At 46.1% G+C, this 23,785-nt stretch overlaps 1 protein-coding gene across 2 annotated transcripts in view; it reads left to right on the top strand.

The window, feature by feature from the left end:
• The window catches only part of UXS1 (UDP-glucuronate decarboxylase 1), a 96,018-nt gene that overhangs the window by 5,162 nt on the left and 67,071 nt on the right, over positions 1-23,785 (top strand). The window lies entirely within an intron of this gene.

Genomic DNA, 23,785 nt, shown 5'->3' with positions numbered 1-23,785 from the left:
ACTTCTGCTTTATATATTTAAAAAAAATTTTTTTTTTAATATTTATTTTTGAGAGAGTGAGCATGAGTGGGGGAAGGGCAGAGAGAGGGAGACACAGGATCCGAAGCAGACTCCAGGCTCCGAGCTGTCAGCACAGACACAGGGCTCGAACTCACTGACCATGAGATCATGACCTGAGCCACGGTTGGTTGCTTAACCGACTGAGCCACCCAGGTGCCCCTACTTTACATTTTAAAGCTTCTAATGATTTTTTAAAAAAATTATTTTTGCTATCATTTTTCATTAATATGAGTTCTTTTTTCCTCTGGATTAAAAAAAAACAGAAACAAACAAAAGCAGTGGCCTTTATTTCATGGCTGTATTCTTTTCATGGTAGTTTTGTTTATTTTTCATTCTCACTAAAGAATCTCTTCCCTCCTGGTCCCTTCCCACTTTTCTTCTTGGAGGCTTTCGTTGGCCTTCTGGTGGCCCTAGGTTGTCCACTCCTATTTGAGAGAGTGCTGTAGGTCTGTCCTCTGAGCCCTGGTGCCCAGGCTCTGCCAGCTGTCTGCTGGACGAGGAGGCCTGGCTGCCCGCATCCTGGAGCCCCCGTGGGGACAGGACTTCAGGTCTGAGCGGTACCGTGATCACCGTCCCAGGTGGACCTGGGGCTCCCCAGTCTGAGACGACCTTCCAGAGAATGGACTGCCTATCTGCTGCCGGGCGGGGAGTACAGCTGCCAGTCATGCTGCTGTTTGCACACATTTGAAAGCCAGAACCCCTGTCTCGGTGGACTTGTCACCCCATTTCCAGAGGCACAAGGCAAGACCATTCCTGACTCTGCCGGGTGCGGCTGGGCCTCCCCACTGTCTGTCCCAGGTGTTCTCTTGACTTTGCCTCATCCTCCTCTTGCCTTCTAGCTGCATTGTGTTCCCCTTTTCCCACCCCCACCCCCCAGGCCCAGACCTTAAACAAGAATGGAAAAGAAGTCTCCTTTCTGCTGTAGTGATTTCAGGAGCCATTACTTTCACCCTCAGCTCTTGAAAGCTAGAGTTGTGATACCCTGTCATCCTCATGTAAGTTTTGGCATATCAGGGATCTTGTGGTAATGACGCTGCAGCCATGGCACCCTTCAGTCCTGTCGCTTGCACCCCACTGAAGAGAAACGCTACGAAATGAAACACTGAAAACCATATAAAAGCGCGGTTTATGTGTGTTTGCTTTCCATTTGTGGAAACAGACTGCAAACTTGTCTGATTCGGGCTTTCGTTAGAACAGCTTTGCCCTTAATCTGATCAGCCCCGCGTGACTAGGGACTGTCCCTCGAATTCACTCGGTAAACATCCACCGGCCTGCTGCCAGGGAGATAGCATCCTGATGCCAGCTGCCTCCAGGGAGGAAAGGGGGGGGAAAGACAAAGCAAATAGTACAGGTGCTCGTTCTAGACTTACCTGAGCATGAGGATCAGCCAGCGCTTGTGAAGTGCACGTTCCCAGGATCCTTGAGACCCTGGGAATCCATTCCTTGGGGGTTGGGAGGGGCACCTCAAAGTTGTTTTGAGCCCTCAGCATTTTAGTTTAATAATTTACACACCTGTTTTCTCTTATTCCTAATGAAAGACTAATTCAGCAAACAGGCAAATACTCTTCTGCCTAGATTTACCAGCTGTTCTTTGTTTCCACATTTGTTCTTTTTCTCTGTTTTAACGTGTACATCTTTGTGTTGAAATATTTGAAAGTTACCCCACCTTTAAATACTTTCACGTAGATCCCCTAGAACTAAAGGCATCTTCTGTATAATGTCACCACCATTACACACTCTAAAAATTAACATAAATAATACTGTCTAGTGGACAGTCCATGTTTGAGTTTCCCCCAGTTGTACCATCAATGTCTTTGATAGCCTTTAAAAAAAAAAATCTTAATGTTTATTCATTTTTGATGGGGGGAGGCAGAGAGAGAGGGAGACACAGAATCAGAAGCAGACTCCAGGCTCTGAGCTGTCAACACAGAGCCTGACGCGGGGCTCAAACCCACAAACCATGAGATCATGACCTGAGCTGAAGCCGGATGCTTAACAGACTGAGCCACCCAGGTGCTCCCCACCCTCCCCCACCTTTTTTTTTTTAAACTCTAGGATCAGTTAAGGTTTATATGTTGCATTTGGCTGTTACGTCTCTAATTTTTTTTTTTTTTAATAACATGTACCTTTAAAAAAAAAGCCAGTTGTCCTGTAAAACATCTCACATTCTGCGATGTGATTTGTCTGATTGCTTCCTTATAATTAAAGTCAGCTGAACATTTTTATAATAGTGCTTGATGATTTGCCTTCCATCAGGGTTGCCCCACTGTTGATGACACGTTTGATGCCTGGAAGGGTTGGCCATCGCCGCACTTCATATTAAAGGTGCAAGGTGCCTTTTCTTGGTACAAAGTCCCAGAGGTGGTTCTCAGAGACGGAGTGGCTTCTCGTCCAGCGAGTGCATTCAGTGCCCATTGGCAGTCCTCGCCTAGATCACTTTTCACACTGGGAAATCCAAAATGCTGCTTTTCTTGAGTTTATTTTTATTTTATTTTTTAATGTTTATTTTTGAGAGAGAGAGAGAGAGAGAGAGAGAGAGAGAGAGAGAGAGAGAAGAGCGCGCGCAAGCGGGGGAGGGGCAGAGAAAGAAACACACACAGAATCTGAAGCAGGCTCCAGGCTCCGAGCAGGAGCCTGATGCGAGGCTCGACGCAGGTCAGGTCAGGTTAGATCTGACCTGAGCCAGAGTCGGATGCTTAACTGACTGAGCCACCCAGGCGCCCCTGCTTTTCTTGAGTTTATTAACTTGCATTCTTCTGAAAAGAACTTGCCTCCCTCTATCTTCTCTCTCTTTCTGTAGTAATTTCCTGTGCCTGTTGTAATGTTGCCACAAACAAGGTGGTTTTCAAACGAGAAATTTATTCTCTTACCGTTCAGAGGCCAGACGTCTGAAATCGAGGTGCTGACAAGGCTCCTCTCCCTCCGAAGTCTCCATTGAGGCTCCAGATGTTTTGGCGTGTGGATTCATCCCTCCCATCTTCCTCTGTGGGTGGTCACGTTGCCGCCTCTAGCTGTCACATCTCCCCTGGGTCCCCTATGAGGACACATGGTGCTGGATTTAGGGCCCAACTGAATAATCTAGGGTCATCTTTTGGTCTCAAGATCCTTAATTACACCCGCAAAGCATCTTTTTCCAAGTAAGGTCATAGTCAAGGTTCTAGGGATTAGAATGTGGACATATTTTGGGGGGTCACCAATCAATTCACCCCTCCTGTTTAAAAAAAAAAAAATACCACTGTGGACTCAGAGTCTTTGAGCACTACCTTGATCTCCAGATGTTCTGGGCTCATCTTTCCCTGCTCCAGTCCTGGAATTAGCCATTTCTCCAAGGCTCCCTGCTTTCTCTCACTGGAGAATGTTGTTTAGGAATCAGAGCCTGGGCCCTGGTTGTGCACATTGCCATTGAGGTGTCCTTGCTCCCAGGGCTTGTAGGGAACAGAGCCGGGAAGCATGCACACTTTATCTTCCTTACCTTCCCCCATTCCATATTGCTGTCTCCTTTTTCCCACTGTGAAAATCTCATTTCTAGCATCAGTAAAAAAGTCATCAGCTCTCTACCACCATACAGACAGAACAGTTTCAGAATTGCTATGTCAGTACCACTACCAGTAACAAACTTGGCGAAATTCAGGATTTCTTTGGAGTTCTTTTTGTCCTCAGAATATGTCCTACTGAGGATGTGCAGTTAGAGTATTGTGTTCAGAAGCTACTTGTGATAATTTTTTTTTTTAATGCTGAAACAAGTTAGGGTCATGCTTTGGTTTGCGACCAACTTCTTTTTACTAAAGTATTTCAGCCATGTACATGGTTCTGAGTCGAACTACATGAAACATTGGATTTGGGGGCAATCTCGAGCCATCCGCACACTTCTGGTTTGTTTTACGCATCTTATTACAAACGTCAGCATTTAGTCCAGGTGTATGTATGCCCTTGCTATCCGTTTTTACTGAGCGGGTAGCATCCTGTGTAGACTGTTTGCCTCCCTTTCCTGGAGAGTGAGGGCTCTGTGTGGGTGCACACAGCCGCCCCCTGTGCTGTTGTGCAGCTGCATAGTACTCCTGTGTGCACGCACCAGTCACCTATGGAAGGCGTTTATTTCCAAAATGCTGCTGTCGCAAGTACTGCTGCAGTGAATAGACATGTGCGCATGCTGTCACCAGGGGTTGTGAGCAGCCGTCTCCTCTCAGCCTCCCCAGCCGAGGCTGCTGGCAAACGTTTGACTTGTCACCAGCCTGAAAATGGCATCTCCTTGTTTTAATTTGCATTTCTTTTATTGTGTCATGAAGCTGCTTTTGAAATGTTTAAGGACTATATATATATATATATATATTTCTGAGAACTGTTTATGGGTTTGCTCATTTTTCTATTGAGTTGTTGGTTCTCTTTTGCGCTTATTTATTTATGTAGGTTTCACACCCAACATGGGGCTTGATCTCATGACCCTGAGATCAAGAGTCTCATCCTCCCCTGACTGAGCCAGCCAGGCATCCTTCTTTTCCACTGATCTCTCAATCTCTCTCTCTATATATGTTAACTGTCCTCTGTGAAGTGAATGGCGACTATTTTCTCACGCCTGGTGTGGTAGGAGGAAAGTATATTTGGTCTTTGTCTCCTATTCTTGGCAGAAAGCTCCTAAAACCCTTGGGATTTCCTGAGCGATGGGAGTGTCTTTTGTTATTCATGAGAGCCTCTCTTTGATCACAGGTGAGCTGATGCCAATGAGGTGACTTAGGGTGGGTCCCTAGGTAGCCATGGTGGGCCAGTCATGAGAAGGACCGGCCATGTGCTTAGAGGGTTGGCACTCCGGCCCCACCCAGCGTCCTCCAGGAAGAGAGTGGGGTGCTGGAGATAGAGCGCTACAAAAACTTGAACAGTGGGATTTGTTGAACTCCCCGGTTGTTGAATGCAAGGAGGTACTTACGGAAGGCTGTGGGAGCTCCAGTCCCGTCACCCTGCCTTGCCGTGTACATCTCTTTCACTTGGCTGTTTCTGGGTTGTATCCTTTATAATGAACCAGTGCATGTAAGTAAACTGTTTTCCTGAATTCTGGGAGCCATTCTAGCAAATGATCAAACCCAGGTATGGGGTCATAGGAGCCCTTGCTTTGTAGCCACTTCATCAGAATAGGGACTTGTGATTGCCATCTGAAGTGGGGGGAGTCTTGTGGGATTGAGACCCTAACTGGGGTCTGTCCTAATTCTAGATTGTTAGTGTCAGAATGAATTGGAATTGTTGGACACCCATACAGTTAGTGTCCAGAGAGTTGGAGAATAGGTTGTTAGTGTGGAGGAAAAAAAAATCCACACATTTGGTGTCAGAGGTGTTCTGACGGCAGAAACAGATTGGACCTGGGAATCTTTGTTTCCAACAGTTCTATTTTCCCCACATTGTTCTTAAGAAACTGGTCAAGGTATTCCTTGAGAGAAATGAGACCAGGGACTATAAAGGAATGGAGATGCCCTCAAGGCCCAGGGGTTGCTACTTAGAGGAGGGATAAGATTTGGACGGTAGGGTTGAAGGCAAAGATGCCAGCATGACCATGGCATTGGAGGAGATAGGGTGCAAGGAGCAGGAGTCCTTCAGGCCCTTAAAGGCAGCATTTGAAGTCTGTCCCCAGCATAATCTTTATTCAGTGAGACGAATTAACATTTGATCAAAATTCATACGGCGCAAGAAGAGATGTTGGTGAACATACCCTGAATTTTCAAGCATTAGGGCAGGGTCACGTGGAATCAGTTTTGCGTTTGGGGGCAGCCTGTCTAGCCGGGATGTCGCAGTCTGCTGTGTGCATCCCGGACCTTGTGTAGATGTGCTGGTGGGTTGTAGGCCTGCTGTGTGGTACTGCTGTGTAAGCCAGGAAACCCAGAGCATGGTTGTTGTGATGTGGAAGAGCTTTCACGAATGGATGTTTAACAGGCAGGGCCTGTTACCAGATTCTCCATGTGCCTTGAATCCACATTAATGCCTGCTTCACTTTTTCCCCCCTTGCTGTATGTTCTACAGATGTCTTGGGTCTTAGGAGTTCCTGAAAGATCCATGTGGGAGGAGTGATTCCTCCCACAGAGAAGGGTAGTTTCACTTGCTCTTGTTAGCCTCCATAGTTTGGCTTGGAGACAGTCACCTAACCCTGTTGTTCCATTTTTACGCACTTATAAAATTGGAATACTATGTTCTCTTACTACCTTGCAGGCAGTGGTACTTTTTAATGTTTATTTATTTTTGAGAGAGACAGAGACAAAGCTTGAGCGGGGGAGGGGCAGAGAGAGAGGGAGGCACAGAATCCAAAGCAGGCTCCAGGCTCCGAGCTGTCAGCACAAAGCCCGACGCGGGGCTCGAACTCACGAGCTGCGAGATCATGACCTGAGCAGAAATCTGATGCTCAACCGATCGAGCCACCCAGACGCCCCAGGTAGTAGTACTTTTTAAAAAGCATTATGAGGAATTGAAAGAATTTCTTTAAAGAGATGATAGCTTCAGTTGATGAGCCACCTGGGAGAAAAGATGTTTCCAGGTGTAGGTGTGAGAAAGTGACCTGTGGGGAGGGACTGTCCTTGCTCAGGAAGGGCAGTGACAGCGGGCAAGTGGGTGCTCCCCAGACGGTGGACCGAGGAACCCCTTTGAAGAGCAAGGGTGAACATCAAGTTAATCCATCAGTTTTTTTGAGTTTCTGGTTAAGCTTTCTATGTTTCTAACCAAAATAAGTTACGTGCTGTAAAGTATCAGTAGCAAACGCTTGGACTGCTTTATCGTAGTCTTTTTCAGAAAGGGTCTGAACGTCTTGGAAAGTGAAAACAATTTTGTTAGGGTGGTGAGACCTTGGAATTTTATTGTTAGTATCTTTGAACATTTTTATAGTCTTTCTGAAAACAGACATGCTGTTTCTAATTTAGAATTCTGTTGACATATGTAATGTAAGTGATCTGAGTTTCGTTTATTTATTTTGAAAGATGTGAGCAGACAGCCATGTTATACCAGCAACAGAAGACTGAGGGTTAGGATGGCTCCATTGGAGTCAAATGAAAGAATCCCATTAATCTGACGTGACAATCCTTGGGAAATGGTTACTAGCTGTGAATGATAAGGGCCACAAACAGTGGTTCTCCACATAAGGATCTTAGGTCTGTTCTTCCTTTTAGTTTTTTTGTTTTGTTTTGTTTTTGGATAGAATCTTATTCTAATTCCTTGATCTCTTTATTCCCAGTGCATCTTAATTATTTAAAAGACATAATTCCTGTCCCAGGCTCTCAAAGTAATGAAAGCCCCCCCCCCCCCGCCCCACTTCCTACTCCCACCCCTGGTGCACATGCTATAATGCAGCATGAGGAGTGGCCTGCTTTGATAATGCTACTGTCTGGCAGGGAGGCGGGGATAATCTCCCCATTTTATAGATGGGGAAAATGAGACATAGGGTGATTATATGACCTGCCCTGGCACTTAGCCTGATACTCCATCATGGTGTAGAGGGACCTGAAGGAACCCCATTTCTTAGCTTCAGTGTAGACTTTTACAGACACTTGTGCTGAAACAGTGTTTTACTCTGAAGCAGCCCCAGTGGGGTGCCTACAAGGCGGAGGGGCCAGGAGGTTTTGTAGAGGACCCTACTCCTGGGCATTGGTCCTTGCTGGTGGGTGATCGGCTGGCTTCTGGTCCTCCGTTTGGCCCTGCAGTGGGAGCACCCCCTCTTCTTTGCGACTGTAACCTGGCTGATGAGCACTGTGGGTCTAGGTGGCTGCTGGGCAGCTGGTCTGCGTTGAAGCCCATGCAGCTTGGGTGGTTGGAAGGCCTGTTCCTCTGTCCCAGCAGCAGCATCCTGTCCAGGCCAGGGTGCTGAGTTTGTAGGGCCCGCAGCCCTTCTGAGCCAGAGTGGCGGGTCTTGTACCTGCATCTGCCTGGCTCACCTACCCTGACCCCCACCACTGAATGCCGGGACCTTCCTGAGGCCTCTAAGGCACCTGCCCACCTCACGCCTTGTGCTCCAACACCCTTGCCCCTCGTCTGCCTATCCATTCTTCCCCTCCCCCCTTCCACACTCCCACCTCCCCTTTCTCACACACCCACCTCACCTACAGTCCCTGCTACTCCCTGCACTGCCCACTCCCTTCTGCTTCCTCTCTCCCTCTCCATCTCCCCCTTCCTCATTCCCCACCTGTCCCCTCACCCCCTCTCCCACCCTCCTCCCCAGTCGCCCACCCAGTCTGTCCTGTCCTACTCATGTCTCTCTCTCTCCCAGCTCTCACCCCCAGCCCCACACAGACACCCCCGTCACACTCACCCCCTCATCTGGCTTCTCCCAGATACCTCTTCCCTCATGTTAGTCAGGGGCTTTCCTCATGTTCTCCAGGGCTGTGCTATTCCTGACTAACGCCATGGGTAGAAGGCTGGCATTTTCCAGGCCTGTTCGGGTGACCTACGGACACAGCCATTTCATGGGCTTCTGTCCCTGTGGATGGCCACCTACCAGTGGGGAATCATTGCATTGGTCATGGGTGTGGCACACGTGGCTGTGGTCTAGATGACTCCAGTGGGCACTGTGGTCTGAAATGTCCCTCCTGAGTCCCTCCCGCACCTTCTTTCCTTCTCCACCTCTTCAAATACAAAATGAAAAGGCCAACTTAAAACCATCCTCAAGGGGCGTCAGGGTGGCTCAGTCACTTAGGCGTCAGACGCTTGGTCTCTGCTCAGGTTGTGATCTCACGGTTTGTGAGATCGAGCCCCAGAGCCCCGAGTTGGTCTCTGTGCTGACAGCGTGAGGCCGCTTGGGATTCTCTGCCCCTGCCCTCCTCCCCCAACCTAAATAAATAAACAAATAAGAGTAGATAATTCGTAAATAGGAAAATAATGTACTTTACTCAGTGTGGAAAAACAGAATGAAGTACAATGATAAAATCAGTCTTTCAAATTTTAGGATAGTAAAATGTCTTCCCACATACAGGTAGTGATGTCTCTTCATTTTCAATGAGATCTTTCTTTTTGGCCCTCAGTAAAGTTTTATAATTTTTTTCATGTAGGTTTTATTTTTGTGGAATTTATGTCTATCAAGTTTCTCTTTAGTATTTTACATAAATATCCAGTAGCACACATATTATTGACAGCAACTTAAAAAAACAAACAAACCATGTTTATTGATTTTGAGAGAGAGCACACATGAGCCAGGAAGGAGCACAGAGAGAGAGAGAGAGAGAGAATGAGAGAGAGAGAGAGAGAGAGAGAGAGAGAGAGAGAGAATCCCAAGCAGGCTCCGTGCTATCAGCACAGAGTCCAACATGGGGCTTGAACCCACAAACCGTGAGATCTTGACCTGAGCCGAAACTGAGTCGAATGCTTAACTGACTGAGCTACCCAGGTGCCCCGACATAGCAACGTTTTTTGTTTTTTTTTTTTTAATGTTTATTTATTTTTGAGAGAGAGACAGACAGAGCACTAGTGGGGGAGGGGCAGAGAGGGAGGGAGACACAGAATTTGAAGCAGGCTCCAGGCTCTAAGCTGTCAGCACAGAGCCCCATGCGGGGCTCGAACTCACGAACTGTGAGATCATGACCTTGAGCCAAAGTCGGATGCTTAACCTACTGAGCCACCCAGGCACCCCTCGACACAGCAACTTTTAACAGCAAGCTGCAGAATTTCCCCCAAAGTTGTATTCCATTTTTAAAAAGTTTCTCCTTCATGCTTTGTACTGATCCTTACATATACACATTTTCTTTTTCCATCTTGTTCTTAATCATAGTGTTCTACTTTCTAAAAACGGTTACTACACCTTTATGTGTTCTGTCATAGTTTCACATTCTGGGTTTGGCCACATGAAGGCTCCTTCCTCCATTTGGAAGTTGTGGTGAAGAGTCTGAACTGTCCTTTCCTTCCTACCTACTTAAAAAAAAAAAACAAAAACAAAAACCAAAACAAAAAAAAAACCCAACCTTTTCTTCCGGCTTTCTTTGCCTTCGGCAATCTAAAAATAGATCCAACCAAGCTTACTATCAGACCTAATCAGTGATGCTCATTGGAAGTTAGTTGAAAAGGAAGTCGAGCTGTTGCTTGTTAGTTTTCAGCAGATTCATCATCTACTTGGGCAGCAAATGTTTTTTGAGTGGCCTGCTCTGTGCTAGGGTCTGGAAATGGAGGCTTTCTATGGACTTCTGTTCCCACTGGGTATTAATTGATCAGAGGGCAAGAACTCTGGGTCAGTTTCAGGGTGAATCCTGAGAAGTGAGGTCTGCGATTGTGATTTAGGCTTTGTGATCTGCTACAGCGATGGTAAAGGCATGCTCTCGTCTCTCCTGCCCATAGCACTGATGCTGGGCTGGACTGGGAAGGATTCACCCTTTGTTGCTCTCCTTTTTCTTTAATCTGTTTCTTCTTTTTGTCAGAAAACTAAAGAGATGCCCTTATTTGGTAGCCTTAGGCAAAGATTGAAGAATCCAAGTGCATGTTTGCTTTCTGGGGTGGTCTGGCATTTTTCTATCTTATTCGTACCTGTGTCTCCAGATTTTATGTTACTGTCTTGTGCAGATTAAGCGGTTTTTGAATGTTTACTTAATTGAATATAATACCATGCAGTAGAACCTTGAGAATATGTTTGAGTGGAACGAGTTTACAAATTTTTTGCCTCCTTTCCTGAAGAGGCAGTAGTGGTTTTCTCAGGTGAAGATTTGGGAACAGAATGTATTTTAATTCCAGCTGCGAGAAATAAACACATAGTTGTTACAAGTATCATGGTAAATACCATGTTATCTTTCTGTTGATAGGTTGTTGCCTCTGAGTACCCAGCTGAATTAAACCTGGAAGAAAGAAAGGTTTTCAGTGGTTAAGGGTAACTTACATTTGGATAGTAAGGTGCAGAGGGCATTGATATGTGTCTTTGGGGGTCTATTTTTAATTCATAATTTTAACATCCTAACAGTATGGAAGCACTTGGAAGATCCTCTCCCTGCTCCTCCCCCTTCTAGCTAACCCTGTTTTCCCTTCCTGTCTGTTACTTGTTGACAATTTAGATGTATGTATGAATCACCTAGATAGTTTCCTGTGCATTATGTGTTCATAAAATATATTTAGGTGTTTTTGAAATGTAAATGTTTTTATACTATGGATTTTCTGTGATTTGCTTTTGTATTTAATATATGGAAAAAATCTTTTAACACAGATTTCATTCAAAAATCTAAATGGTTGCTTAGATCTCAGTGATGTATGTATCATAGGCTGTCCTCATTTAAAGGAAGGTTTTGCATGGCTGAAGTTTTCAATGGGAGAGTTCTTTCCTTTCAAACTCTTGTTCTTACAGCTTTCTTGAATAAGAGTGACACCTGTTACAGATAACTCAATATTTGGAATTTTAAAGCTTTATTTTTTTAAATGTTTTTATTTTTGAGAGAGAGAGAGAGAGAGAGAGAGAGAGACAGTGCTAGTGAGGGATGGGCAGAGAGGGAGGGAGACACAGAATCTGAAACAGGTTCCAGGCCAGAGCCCAACACAGCACTCGAACTCACAAAGTGTGAGATCATGACCTAAGCCGAAGTTGGACGCTCAACCGCCTGAGCCACCCAGGCGCCCCTTAAAGCTTTACTTTAAAGACTGTCTTGGGTTTTCAAGGTCAGTGTGTGGAAGTTCGATTGTAATTTTCATTCTGCTACATTGTTTATGTGAGTGATAGGATGGACAGGACAGGGGCCTTGACCTCAGTGACCTTGGTGAGGAGGTAGAGACAGAAGCAGGTATAAAGCTCTGCAGTGGTACCAAGAAAGGGTCAGAGAGGGCATCTGAGGGATGGTAAGGCCCACATAGGGCTTAGAAAGACGACAGAAGAGAGTCACCTGACCCAGAGAAGTGGAGGGTTGGGAGGGCCTCTGTGAAAAGGGGAAGAACAGGGCCAGGATTTGAAGTCAACGCAAGCACAGTGCACTCAGACATCAGGGTTCAGTGTTACTGTGCCGGGGGAGAGCGTGAAGGGGCAGTGAGTAAAGCTGGAGGGGGCTGCAGAAGGGTCCCTCGGGTGTCCTGCCCAGGAGGACAGGCAGAGAGAACCCAGGGATTGGCTTGCATTTGGTGAGGGCACTCCTCCTGGGCATGGGGGAACCAAAGGGAGGGAGCAATAGCCCCTTTGGGGAGAAAGTCAAATGCTGTGATTATGTCAGGACTTGGCTATGCAGTGAATGTAACACAGAGGCTCTGTCCCTAAGTGTGCTGGGTCAAGCTCATAGTGACCCATTCCTAAACAAACTTTATCTTAACAACTTGGTTTCTATCAGAGACGTCAGACCATCTATAAGGCACTGATTATTTCCTAAGTGGGAAGTAGAAATATGATGTAAGAATCCCTAAGACATTCGGTGGGGTAGGAAGCCTAGGGAGGTTTGAGTATGTTCGGAACCATGCTGGCCTATTCATGACAGGTGGAGGAGTGGAGGCCAGGATACTGGGGATGAGCTGTGCATCCTGCGTGGCTGGCATTAGGGTGGGGGAGGGTGTGCCCTGGGGAACCCTCCTTCACATGGCGGGGGGCAGTGAAAAGAAATTCTGGAACTTTTCTAAAGTATGTTTGTTTACTTTGAGAGAGAGATCAGGGGTGGGGCAGAGAGAAAGAATCTCAAGCAGGCTCTACTCTAGTTGCATGGAGCTTAACGTGGGGCTCAAACTCACGAATGTCAAGATCATGACCTGAGCTGAAGTCAGTAATTGGGCACTTAACTGACTGAGCCACCCAGGCGCCCCAACTCTGTTGTCCTCTTAACAAAACATGGGGTGTCTGAGAATGTGAACATGGGAGAAGATCAAAGGGAGGCTGTTTCCTGAAGAGGTGCTCAGATTGTAGGGCAACTGGCATCACTTGGAGCCCTTGTTAAAACCCAGTGGCTGTGCCCCACCCCTGTGCCCCACCCTACAGTTTCTGATCTGAAGCCCTCAGTGGGCCTTAGGCATTTCAGACAAGTCCCCACATGATGCTCCTGCCACTGCTCGGGGACACACTTCGTGTAGCTCTGTTCTAAACAACCATTTGTCCTGCGCACCTATGGAGAGTCCCCATGGAAGAGAGTTTCTCTTATCCGGGCTTTAAATTGTTTTTTTTCTTTTTTTACATTTATTTTATTTTTGAGAGACAGAGCACAAGTGGGGCAGGGGCAGAGAGAGAGGGAGACACAGAATCTGAAGCAGGCTCTGGGCTCTGAGCTGACAGCACACAGCCCAACTTGGGGCTGGAACCCATGAACTGCAAGATCGTGACCTGAGCTGAAGTCAGACAGATGGAGGCTTAACTGATTGAGCCACCAATGTGCCCCTTATCCGGGCTTTTAAAACAGAATAGTAGTTTCTTGAGATGATAATTGAATTAATCGTTTTGGATTTCAAGTTTTTCTCACCAGTTTGGGAGAATTTAATAGGTCACCCTGTGCTTTGCAGGCTGTGATGCTGCCCTACCTGGAAGGGACAGAAGGAACTCAATGTCCTCTCCAGACCAAAAAAACATATTTCACACTTTCTTCTTGCAAGATGTAGAAATTAATAGAAAAGTATAGAAACGTATTCTGTGAATACACTTGTGGGTAGTTTTAAACATGTATACAGTTTTAAAAGGCAAAAAATATTGGTTCTACTAAGTTTCTGTTCTCACTTAATATCGACATTTTTAACATGTAAATACTCTTTGGAGGACCAGATGTCCTGTGTAAAGCCCATGCTTTCTTGCCTTTTTAACCACTTTGTAAAAAAAAGGAACTTCCTGGGACAAAATTTTTTCCCATGGGAATGTTGGTACGCTTTTATTAGGTAAGCCTGTGAGGAGGTCAGAATCATTTCAAGTGTTTTACAGCTCAAGTTCGGGACCTGCCAGCCTCGAATGCAGGGAACACAGGGCAGGCTCTAGAAGGTGCTGTCCCTGCAGCCTGGCCTCCGGGAGGGCCCAGAAGAGAGCTAGTGTCGCAGGGAGGTCCGATAAGCAGGTGCTTTCTGTGAGGACTGTGAAGCCTGCCAGTTACTGGGGTCTGCTCGGCCACCCCAAGTATCCTTTTCCTGTGGGGCAGTTTTCATCCTGTGTAACTGCTTAGGACAGTGACAGACCTGGCTGGCTGCCCAGCGTTCAGGCTTTGGAGCTAGACTCCTTCAGGTCAGGCAGAAAGCAAGGATCCCCATTCAGTAGCTTCTTGTTTAAAGAATTAAAAACAGAAGAAGATCTCCTAATTTGAACCTTCCAATCCATTTAAACACTTTTAATACTTTTCTTATTACGAGAGTAATGCATGAAAGAAAAAGTAATGTGTATTCTTATCTTGTTTGAAAAGCTTCAAAGGTTACCCAAGGGGAGTCAGATATTTGCTGTCTCCTGGTACTAGGATTGTTGAGGCTCATGGCTGGGAGCAAGGATGCATCTTTCCTCAGCACATTTAAAGTTTTGTTCAGGCGGAGGCAGGCAGCCCAGGTGGTTGGGGAGGGAGGGATTCCCCACGACTGTAGCCCTGACCCAGGGTTTTACCAAGGCGACGAGTCTGTGCAAAGCTGTGCTTGGACGCGGTGAAGGGTACACATGTACTTGGTAGGGGATACGTCGAGTGGGGAGGAATTAAATCCTGTACCCTGGGTTGAGTCGAGGTCTGCCTCATCGGTAGACGAAAGGGCTAGGGACATACCTGTCTGTTTCGTTTCTATTTATGTTGTACTGCTTTACCAGTTACTTCAAAACTTAGTGGTATAAAATAGCAGCCGTTTTGTATGCTATGTAATAAAGCAGCGGGTCAGGAATTTGAAATGCAGATGTTCTCTGCACAAGTTTTCTGGAAATGCAGAAGTTCTCCGGAACTTCAGCTGGAATGGCTCAAACAGCTGGGGCTGGAGAATCTACTTCCTGGAGGTTTCTTTGCTGCCACATCTTTGCCTCTGAGGATCGGCTCAGCTAGGACTGGCTGTTAGCCCCGGCAGGTGACCTGTCTGCCAGCGGGGTGATCAGGCCTCTTCCACAGCGGCCCAGGGCCCCCAGAGCCGGCGTGCCAGCAAACTTAGCGGAAGGGCACGCTGTCTGTGACCAGCTCCAAGAGCCACATGGCATCACCTCTGCCCTCCCCTGTGCTGGAGAGGGTCACAAGTCCACCAGATTCAAGGGGAGGACGCACACACCCCACCTCCTGACAGGAGGCGTGTCCAAGAATTTTTGGTCAGGTCTTTAGTGCCGCCAGGGAGGCACTGTGTACAAAACACAATGACACCATACAGCTTTGCAGTGAGCACTTGGCACAAAGTGAGTCATAGCCCAGACGAGGCGTTCTGTTGTAGTTAACACACTCAGAAAACCTTGAGAGGAACAGTAAACAGAGTCACAGAATGCGTGCAGCCGTGTTGATGTACTTCAGTGTGGCTGGAACTTCCTCTGCCAGTTAGACTCACTTTCCACGAGCTCCAGGTGCCTGGTATTGTACAGGGCTTATGATTTGAATGCTTCTCTAAATTAGAGTTTCCTTGACCTGAGCAAGCGGGGATGGGAATAGCTGCACACTCTGCTGAAATAGGGAGCATCTTCAGCACTCATGGGCTCTGTTGCCTTCCTTAGGACTCATGACCTCAGCGTCACTCAGTTTTAGTTGGAGCACACGCCACACAGGGCCGCTGAGGCTGGGGGATTAGCTTGGAGGACAGGACAAGAAAAAAACAAAATCAAGATGTCTTTTTTCACCAGACATGGGGGTGACTCTGGGGCCTGGGAATGAGGCCTCACACTTGGAAGTGTTGGGGGAGTGAGGGCTGTCACTGGCCTTGTGACCTTGAGCAAGTCCCATGAGACTCCTCGTGGCTCCTGTCTTCAGCTGTGAAATGGAGATAATAGCATGACCTTGTGACTAGAAACAGTGAGCAAGAAAGGCCCGTGGGGGGCCACTGGCGGTGACACTGGCATCGCTGTGCTTCCTGGTCACAGACCTTGGCCTTGTCACGAGATTCCCCAGGGCTGTGGCCATCACCTGGCTGTATGCAGCAGTCAGTGCCACGTTCTCTTGAACCTCTGACATATGAGTCACAAGCAGGTGTCCTACCTGCACCTCTGCCTGGCACTGGCCTTCCCAGCTCCAGGCCTCTGTTTCTACTTGCCTAGTAGACATCTTTAGCCTGGATCACTACGGGATGCATCCAAGGGAATATGTGCTAATCCCAGACCATGGTCCCCTCCCCCAGCCGTCTCCTGATAACACCCATTCACCACCCCACCCTGATACACCGCCTGTCCCCTCCTGTCCTCTGCATTCTCGACCCATCTGTCCCTCACACCCCTACTTCCTGTTAGGCCAGAACACAGCTGCCCTGCATCACACTCTGAGCTGGTCGCCCACTAACCAGAGCCCCGCTGTCTGGGAATGCTAGGAAGGGGAACCAGGGGTGCCCATGTTTGGTTCATTAACAGAAAATCCCCATGGGGAGCTTGTCAGGAAAGCCCTCATGGCCCACGTGACCCTACACCTTCATCTTTCCCTCCCCAGGGTATTTCTGCTAGCATTGCCCCCCTCCCACCCCTCCGAGGGCATCCCCTACACAGGCCAGTAGATGTCCCTGGCTGTATGCAGCCCGCATCTTCAGAGTTCAGTGACCTCTCGTCCCCTCTCTGCTCCCCAGGACTGGGTCGATGGCAGCCTCTACTTCTCTGATGTGTATTATGCATCGGTGGCTTTGGGCGGTTTTCCCTGCAAGGACAGGAACTCCAGCACTGGGATGGCACCTAGTCATCCTGGTATCTCGTAGAGCACAGAACGATACACTATGCACCGTGAGCCAAATCCAGCCCACCCTTGAGCTGAGAAAGTTTCAACAATTTTTACACGGTTGAAGAATAAGGCAAAAAAAAAAAAAAAAAAGGAATCCTATTTCATCACACACGAAATTCACATTTCTGTGTCCTTGAATGAAGTCATGTGGGAGCACAGTCACGCTTTTGTGAATTATCTATGACTCTGCCCACACTACACTGACAGAGTTGAGTAGTGGCTTCAGAGATCCTATGGCCCACAAAGCCTGAGATATTTATTCTCTGCCCCTTTACAGAAAAAGTTTGCTGATGACTCCTGCCTTAGAACTGGGATTCCTAATCATTTGGGAGAGCTTTTCCTTCATTCTTTCAGCAAATACTGAGTGAGCGCTGAATATTTCGAGGAAGCATCTCAGTATCCTAGAGAACAGTAGTGAATGAAACAGTCTTTGCTGTCTCGGAGCTTCCATTTTCTGGGCTGGAAACATACAAGCACATATAGATAGATACATTGGGTATATTGTCTGATGATAAGTGCAATGAAGAAAAAGAAAGCAGGTTGAGTATGGGGAGGGAGGAGAGAAGGGGGATACTATTAATAGGCTGGTCAGGAACACCTCACTGATGAGGTAACTTGACCCAATACCTAGATGAACTGAAGGAGGCAAGTTAAAGAGGCATTTGGGAGAAGAGTAAGTGCAAAGGCCCTGAGGCAGGAGGAACAGCCTTGGCATGTTGGAGAAATTACGAGGGACCATAGTGTTTTGAGCCTGGACTGTATAAGCAGATAGGTGGGCAAAGGTGAGGTGTGGCTATGGCAGGTCACCAGATCCCTTAGGGCCGGGCTCTCTACCTTCCCCAGGGGGCACTTGAAAAAATACAATGCCCAGGCTCCTCTGCAGAGATTCTGATTCAGGAGGTCTGTAGGGCCTCACAGGTTCTGGGAAGCCAGATTTGATCCCTTGAGACTAGAGAAGACAGACCCTCACTCACTCCACTCTCTCCCTGCCCCCTGCTAATTCTTAGCCATTGTTAGGTCTCACAGAACCTTTTCAGTCCAAAGGGCAACATGGATTAGGAGCATTTGCTGCAAGACCTCATACAGTGCTTGGCTTCTAGCAGGGGCTCAATATGTAAATGTTTGCATGTTTAAAAAATGTTTATTTATTTGTTTTGAGAGAGAACGTAAGCAGGGTAGGGGCTGAGAGAGAGGGAGAAAGAAAATTTCAAGCACAAATCGTGAGATCATGACCTGAACCAAAATCAAGAGTTGGACACTTAGCTGACGGAGCCACCCAGGTGCCCCTAAATGTTTGCATTTTTAAAAAGAGACCTACATTTATGCTGATGACTGTCCTCTCCTACTGCAGTTTGTGGGCATGCCATTTCTCCCCACTGCCCTGTCTTTGAAGGCCCGTTTATGATCCGGGTTCCCCATCATTTTGTGGGTGGCTGGCGCTCCACCTTTTCCTGCATGAACGGGATCAAGCTGTTTCCCCTTGTGGTTCCAGGTGGACCCTCCTGCTTCTTGCCAGCTGAGCCTCACCTCTTCCTCTGGTCCTCGCTGACCATCATGTGTATGTTGCCTACCATACAGGTGAAGTTATGCACAGGGTCTTAGCCCTCTGCATCTGTGGGCACCAATTTTGTTGGCTAGCTGGCTGGCTGGCTGGTGAATGAGCCAGAAAGGATTTTAGCAAACATTGAAGACAGAGGGCAAATCTTGCATGGGTTCTCCGTGTGGTTGTACTGTCCTAACATCACCAAGCTGAGTCGGTGAGCCCCTGGCATGCTGGTTTATAGTGTGTCTGGCTGTCCTCGCCTGCTGGCACATGGGGCATACTGTGTGTCATGCAGGTTTGTGCCCATTAGCTGGGCCAGAGAGCAGCTTTCCTAATTCATTCTTCTGCCTCTGACTTAGGGCAAAAATACATGTGCATTCTAGGTGAAAATGGTGATCAGAACGCCCAACAAAACATTGAGAAGCATATTTCAACCATTGAAAATGTACAGGTGTGAAACAGAAATGGTAGTTTTGTTTGATCCAGTGTTACAACGGTACTTAAAACAGGGGAATAGGGTTGCTGGTGCAGAATCCGTGCCTTCACTAAAGTCTGGCATTCAAGAACTCAGAATCTATCCTCATTCTAAAACATTCTAAAACCAGTGCACCTCTGAAATTTCAAACTTTTATTGGGGAGTTTTGAAAGCTTTGTATGTGTGGTTTTGTGTGGACTTTCTAGGATTTTCCCAAGACTTCCTGAAACTCATTCAGGAATTCAGTGGAGACCCACAGATTGCAGATTGAGAAATTACATTCTAAAAGTGATACTTGGGGTGCCTGGGAGGCTTGGTCGGTTGGGCATCCGACTTCAGCTCAGGTCATGATCTTGCGGTCCGTGAGTTCGAGCCCCGCATCGGGCTCTGTGCTAACAGCTCGGAGCCTATTTCAGATTCTGTGTCTCCCTCTCTCTCTGCCCCTCCCATGTTCATGTTCTGTCTCTCTCTGTCTCAAGAATAAATAAAAGTTAAAAAAATAAAAAATAAAAGTGATACCTGATTAATATTTAAGAAACCATGTTAGATTAATAGAGACCACAGAAGCATTGAGTTAACATTTTAATTTTTTCTTTCGTGGAGAAGGACACTGATTTTTAATCATACCCTTAAAAATCACTCAATTTTTTCTGCCCTAAATGAAAATTTCTATGTGATCGATTTTCTTGAACAGGGTTTCCTTGCATAGCATGAAATTTGGATACAGACAGTAAAAGAATCGTGAAACCAGTGTGCCTCAGTTTGCATGCAAAGTATTTTTTGCAATAAAAATTAGAATAAATTAAAATATCTTGAAAGCAGCGTAAGGGAATTTGGTGTTAAGCCATTTGTTAGTGATGGCGAATGATTATCTTTTTTTCCTTTTAAGTTTATTTACTTATTGAGAGAGAGAGAGTGAGAGAGTGAGAGTGCTGGGGGAGGGGCAGAGGGGGAGAGAGAGAATCCCAAGCAGGCTCCAGGCTATTAACGCAGAGCCCAACCCTGACTGGATCATGACCTGAGCCAAAATCAGGAGTTGGACGCTCAATCAACTGAGCCACCCAGGTGCCCCATAATTATCTTTTTTAAAAAATACGTTTCTTAATATTGAGTCCTTATATGGTATGTAATTGACTTAATTTAGTTCTATTTAGTCCAAACACCAATAGAATACGGCTACTCGTAATTCTCAGAGATCCTTTTGAGACACTGTAAGGTGGGTCAGATTAACTTAAGCAGGTTGCAAAATTCTAAGAGCAACATTAATTTTTAGCAATGTTTAACTTTTAAACTCCATGCTGTGCAAGGTTCTAGGCTAGTCTACACTGAACACCAGGGACAAGGCTCTGTAATTGTTGGAAATTGCTTGTGTTTTCCCCCCTTGAAATGAGTCTGCAGTAATTCAGGAGCTTTCCCTGCCTGCTCTGTGTGTTTTTTGTCTGAGCTGGGTGCTGAGTCCTTTTTGTTCTTCAAAACAAAGCAGGCGGTGTAGCTGTTGAGAATTTAAAAGGAGGCCAAAAACACTTGACATAAAAACATCTTAAAGATTAGTTAGTAATAACACTTCTGAAGATAAAAGTACTAAGCGAGGGATAAGTGTAATAAAGTGAAAACATTCCTTACCTCCTCCATTCCACTAATTTTGGTGGCTGGCTGCTTGTGTTTGGTGTTCAGGGAAACCCACCTGTAAACCACCTATTAAAAAGAGGTGTGTAGTGTGGGTGCTGTGACAACATGGAGGGTCTCCTCCTGTCCCCTGGAGCAGGGAGGGAGGTTGAAGAAGTTTTCTCAGCAACGGAATGCTCAGGTGAGGCGTTCTGGCCAAGGAGACCACCACAGGTGGAGCTGCTTTAGGGAGGGTGGAAGCTGCAAGTGGTGGGCGGGGCTTGGGGGTGGGTGGGCGTGGAGGTCTGATTGGTGAGGAGGGGAGATGGGGTTCATGAAGCTCTGGGGGGTGAACTGGGAAGTGCAGGAGGTTTTTCCAAGTGCAGGGAGCCAGTGGAAGAAGTCTGAGCCACAAGAATAGGTTTGGGCATTAGCCATGATGGCCATTATTATCCCCTCATTAAGGGTGGCAACGATGTGGTCATGAGCATTATTCCTCAGGACAGATCCCAGGGTCCTCACCTGCCACCCAGGGAGGAGTGTTTATGCAGGACCAGTAGGGAAGGGGAGAGCCCTCAGAGCCCTGGTGTCTGTACTTCAAGTAGGGAGAAGATGTCTAGGAGAGGGGGCAGCCTTATGTGCTCTGAGGTAGTCTAAGGATGATGGAAGGATTGAGAAATGTCTCTGAGACATTTTAAACCCACTCAAGAAAAGGTTAAAAAGAAACCGAATAAACTAGTAACCATGGAATGATTTGAAAAGGCTGTCAAAGGTGTTATCTATCCTGAAGGCATCTTAAGTTATGGATAATTAATTTCCCCCCTCCTGAGGTTCCACAGCCAGAGAGGGACTGCTTCCTGGCATATTCTGACAAGCAGAATCCTAAAGCCAAAATGAGACGATATGTTTATTTGAGATACATAGTGGAGAACAGGATCCATGGGGTTTGGCAACTGCTGGTTGGTCCACAATGCTGGGTGTCCAAGCTGACCACTGACCCAGATGTTCCTGGGCCTTCTGGGTGGGGGCCACCTCATGGTAGTGGGGGGGGGGGGCACATGGTGTGGGGGGCAAAGAATTCAGCAAAGGTTTGGAAATCTTTTCCCTCCTTTGTTAGAAAACAAGGTAGGAAGGAACATAGATGCATGGAAAAATAAACAATTATGTCACCATTTGAACAATATTTTGGCATCTTTGGACCATCTTTTTATTCTACGTGGTTCTTAGTAGTGGAAGTCATACTGCATATGTATTTTCTCATCTGAAATGGTCATAATTGCATTACCATGTTATAATGTATTTTCATAGTTATATTTTTAATTGAGATATAATTGACATGTAACAGTATTATTTAGTAACATAGCAATATATAATGTATTAGTACATATTACATAATATGTATTTATATATATATACTATATACACTATATATAAATACACATAATACATAATATATATTATGTAACTCTGGTTACCATCAATTACATCACATACTTACACTGTGTGTATGATGAGAACTTTGAAGATTCACTCTTAGCAACTTTCACTTATGCAATGTTATATTATTAACTGTAGTCATCATGCTCTAAATGACATCCCCAGGACTTTTTTATTTTGACTACCTTCACCCATTTCACCAATACCTACATGTTCACCTCTGGCAACCAGTAATGTATTCTCTGTATTTATCAACTTTGGTTTCTTGTTTTGTTCTAACATTCCACGTATAAGTGAGATCATGCAGTGTTTGTCTTTGACTTATTTCACTTAGCACAATGCCCTCAAAGTCCATCCATGTTACCTCAAGTGACAGGATTTCCTTTTTTTTGTTTGTTTGTTTCTTTTTATGGCTGAATAATATTCCACGCATCCAATGATGGACACTTGAGTTGTATCTGTGTCCTGGCTATTGTCAGTAATGTTGCAGTGAACCTGAGAATGCGTATCTCTTCCAGTTAGCGTTTTTGTTTCCTTGAGATAAATACCCAGAAATGGAGTTGCTAGATCACATGGTATTTCTATTTTTAATTTTTTTGAGGAACCTCTTACTGTTTTCCGTAGTGGCTGCACCAGTTTACATTCCCACCAACAGTACATGATGGTTCCCTTTTCTCCACATGCTTGCCGACACTTGTTATTTTCTTCTCTGTTTGATAAAAGTCACAGTGATATTTAATGGCTTTGCGATTTCATTGAATGGCTGTATCATAATTTATATAATAGTTCCCCCATTCTAGGGTATTTTGATTTTTCCCTCCCCCCTTTTTAGTATAAATAAAGCCATGATTTGTGAAGGCAACTTTCCTGTGTATAAATGTGTATCCTGAGGATAATACTCAAAAGTAAGATCACATGGTCCGAAGGTAAAAAACATTATTTTTTTTAATGAATAAGGAATGTAGTATGGACTTATTTTAATTTCTCTCATTTCTTGCATTTTTGCCACTTTTAGTTATTTATCGCTGTCTTATGTATTAGTTGCTTCCTCCTTTTGGAGGGGAATGTGCTTTTATGGAATCAGCGAAATGTGATTTTGGGAAGTTAAGTCCTATTCTGTAAATATTTGTTAAACCCTACTACGTACCAGAGGATGACCATAAGAAGGTGCCTCAGAGTAGGTACTAACCTTAATGCCTTTCCCAGCTCACAGAATCACCATCCCCGGGATGGGGAGGGTCTTTGTCTTTGCTCTCTCTCTTTCCCCACCATGTAAGAGCACCTGGCCCTGAGGAGGTGTTCACCATTTGGGGAGTGACTACATAAGAGCCAAACAGAAATGTGTAGGGGCGCCTGGGTGGCTCAGTCGGTTAAGCGTCCGACTTCGGCTCAGGTCATGATCTCACGGTGTGTGAGTTCGAGCCCCGCGTCGGGCTCTGTGCTGACAGCTCAGAGCCTGGAGCCTGTTTCAGATTCTGTGTCTCCCTCTGTCTCTGACCCTTCCCCGTTCATGCTCTGTCTCTCTCTGTCTCAAAAATAAAATAAAAATATAAAACAAACAAGCAGGAATGCATACACAATATTAGAACCACTCATTCATGCAGAAGGTTTCCTTATGAAGTAATCCTCTGTTCTGTGACGTCACATGGGCGCTCGTGATCTGGTAGTATGTTTCAAAGTCAGCCATGGCAGGACGTCAGTGTTGCAGCTGGCGCTGATTTGTGCACATTTACTGGGCACCAGCTGTGTACACATGGTGACCCACCCTCCGGGTGTCTATAATCAAGGAGGCAGGCCAGCCGACTGGAAACTGGAATATGAGAGAGACGTGGTAAGTGCTGAGAGATGATGGACTTCCAGGTGAGGTTAAACCATGGCTTCGGCCCATTATTTAACTTCTCTGGGTTTTGGTTTCGAAGAGATTTAAAGAAAGAGGTT

This window comes from Neofelis nebulosa, chromosome 9, assembly GCF_028018385.1.
Source record: "Neofelis nebulosa isolate mNeoNeb1 chromosome 9, mNeoNeb1.pri, whole genome shotgun sequence".
Taxonomy (NCBI): Eukaryota; Metazoa; Chordata; class Mammalia; order Carnivora; family Felidae; genus Neofelis; species Neofelis nebulosa.
Note: the sequence above shows the minus strand (reverse complement) of the source record. Positions and strands in the feature narration are given on the sequence as shown.